Genomic DNA, 3,473 nt, shown 5'->3' on the forward strand with positions numbered 1-3,473 from the left:
ATGTGGGCTGCTCTCTGTAGATGTTGCTAACTGATGAGCAGGAGCAAGTTCATTATACTATGCTCTCTACTTCCGTGTGAATTTCTACTTTTCAAAAACAAAAGCTAAAATTTAAAATAAAGACTTAACAATGATTGGATCAGACTAGAATGACCGGATGGGGCTAAATCAGGGGTTCTCTGCTGTAACCCTGGCATGGGGCTGTCAAGCAGATTGGAGCAGATGGAGAAATCAAAAGCAATGCTTCAACTTCTGGTCTGGAGCTATTTCTTCCTACTGCTTCCTGCTAAGTACAGCTACGGACCCTGGAAAAGCATAGGAAACCACCGAAGGGGGCTTCTGGGAGGTGGAAGGGGAGGGTAAGCTAGTGTGAGACCCCAGGACTGGAGGGCAGCACAGGGCAGGGCTGCACACAGACCCCATATGACAGAGGAAGGGACCTGGGCTTGGTATGTCCTGCCCCAAGACTGGGGACATAAAGAGCCTGGATGGGCTCATCCCGCTCCCAGAAGACTGGCGGTGAGCCGGCCAGCACCAGGAGGAGAGTCGCTGGGGAGGTCCCTGACAGTGAGCGGTCAGGTGAGATGCTCTCCTTTCCTGCTGGGCCTCCACTCTTTCCTGTCCTTCCCACCAGCCCATAGTAAGGGAGAGCTCCACCTCCACAGGGGACCCCACCCTGGGGAAACCCCATCTGCCTGTCTAGCATCAGCAGGAACCAGTGGGAGCTCCAGCAGCATGGGTTTTAACAGACTGAAATAGTCCTGTCAGTCTCTAAAAAGTAGATTCTTATTGGAAACCCAGGCCATAATGGTAGGCCAGAACCTCCAGGCTAAATCTAAATTGGTGACTGCTGTGGTGAAATATAGGATCATATAGTCACCAAACATAATAAGGAAAATGTCAAGAATATCATAAAAGTCAGGCATCATACAATGAATCAGGAAAATCACAACTTGAATATATACAAAAAAAAAAAAAAAAAAGAATGCCAACTCAGGATCAGATGTTGGAATTATCTGGCAAGGATTTTAAAGCAGTAACCATAAGAATGCTTCAACAAGCAATTACAATCAATTACCAAATTCTCTTGAAGCAAGTGAAAAAAATAGAAAATCTCAGCAAAGAAATCAGTTTTAAAAGCTATACCTGAAAAGTACAATTACAGAAATTTTTTTACAAGTCCACTTGTTTCGGTCAGTAGTATAGTTTGATGACAGAGGTTAGGAAATCAGTGAATGTGAGGACAGAACAATAGAATTCACCCAATCTGAGCAAAAGAGGGAAAATAGACTAAAACGAACAAACAAAACACCCCAAACAGAAAGCCTCAGGGACCCATTGAACAACAAGAGATCCAGCCTTCGAATCAGGTATCACTGGAGTCCCGCTGGAGAAGTACAGTGAGCTTAAGAGTACTTGGAGAAATAATGACTGAAACATCTCTTATTTGTCAAAATACAAAAACATACACACTCATGAAGCTGAGTGAGCCCCAAATAAGAGAAATCCAAAGTAATTTGTGTCAAGACATGTCATCATTAAACTTGTGAAAATAAAAGTAAATTCTTTGTAGTGGTCAAAAAGAACCTTGCTTTTTTTTTCCCCTTGGGATTTCCCTGAGACTCATTAAAAAAACAAAACAAAACACTTTTCCTGGTTATTTTGGTGTTTCATTTGATTTTGAAACATTACTTCTAGGTTAATGAGTAATATATGGTGATTGCAAGAAAATTAAGCATGTTATTTATTAAAGAGATAATCACTACAATCCCACTACTCAGCAGACACCACCATTCGTGTTTTGATATTTGTATTTCCAGACTATTTTCTATGTACACAAATGCAAATGAACAGACATTTTAGCTAAAATGTAATCATAAAATGCATATCATTCTATAAGTTCCTTTTTTACCTTAAAAACATATTGTGAACATCTTTCCTTGTCAAGAAGCATGCAAGTATATCGTTGTTCTTAATGCAGAATTTCATTGTATGAATAGACACAATTTCAATAACCACACAGGTTGAAAGTGTAGGTTACCCTGTTTTATATTTTATAATATAAATACTAAATATTTATATTATTTTCTCAACAGTAAATAATATTGTGATGAACATTATTCTATGTATATCTTGGTGCATTCATCTGATTATTGCCTCAGGGTAAATTCAGAAATTTTGGATTTTGAAGTCAAAGGATACGTGTAGTTTAAGGCTTTTGATAACGGTCCTTAGGTTGTCCTCCAAAGAGTTTTGCCCATGAATTTTTCTGCCAACAGTGCGTGCGAAAACTAGTTCTGAGGACTTCATCATTGCTCGACTTCAGTCCCAGACAGGATGGCTTTCCTACTGTTAGAGTCTAAGTGTTCCTAGCATATCCTGCCATCAGGGGCTCATTTCTGACTTGACTTGCAGATCCCTCTTGAAATATTTTTTCCTCAGAAATCTGAATAGCCCTCACTGTCTTCAGGTCTCTCCCGAGATACTGTTTGATTAGAAGTGCCTTCCTGATTCATCTCATGTAAAAGAGCCATCCCCTCCTGCCTATTATCTCCTTTCCTGTTCTTTCATGTTTCTCTCTCTGTCCCCTTGTCTTGTCCATACCTGGCCCTAAGTGCTGCTGCTGCTGCTGCTAAGTCGCTTCAGTCGTGTCCGACTCTGTGCGACCCCATAGACAGCAGCCCACCAGGCTCCCCCGTCCCTGGGACTCTCCAGGCAAGAACACTGGAGTGGGGTGCCATTTCCTTCTCCAGTACGTGAAAGTGAAAAGCGAAAGTGAAGTCGCTCAGTCGTGTCTGACTCTTCACGACCCCATGGACTGCAGCCCACCAGGCTCCTCCGTCCACAGGATTTTCCAGGCGAGAGCACTGGAGTGGGGTGCCATTGCCTTCTCCCGGCCCTAAGTGCAGAGATTGTCAATTCACCCTTCAATGCCAGCTCCCAGGGGTACATACAGATGGTGCATGTAGACGATGCTGAACAGATATTTATTAAATGAAGGACTCATTATTTTCAAACTGTAGTAGGCTGACAGGTGATAAATGGTATCTCACTGTTTTAATTTGTATTTATTCAAGTACTATTTACAATGAGCTGTTTTCATTCTTTTTGGGCATATATATTTTTTCTTTTGCAAGTTACCCATTCATTGAACAGCATTAAATACTGAAATGAAAAAAACCAAAAACAAAAATAAAAAACCTTTTCACCCTAGATCATATAAATATTGAAGTGATAATGAGAGAATATTGTAAACAACATTATGCCAGGAAATTCAACAACTTAGATGAAACTGACAAATTCCTTGAAAACTGCAAATTACTGAAACACACAAGAATAGAAAGTCTAAATAACCCTATGTCTATCATAGACATTAAACTTATAATTAAAAATTTTCCTACAAAGAAAACTCTAGGCCCAATGGTTTCTTCAGGAAATTCTATCAAATATTTGTGGAAGCACTGTCAATCTGA

The sequence above is a fragment of the Oryx dammah genome, unplaced genomic scaffold (assembly GCF_014754425.2).
Source record: "Oryx dammah isolate SB20612 unplaced genomic scaffold, SCBI_Odam_1.1 HiC_scaffold_27, whole genome shotgun sequence".
Taxonomy (NCBI): Eukaryota; Metazoa; Chordata; class Mammalia; order Artiodactyla; family Bovidae; genus Oryx; species Oryx dammah.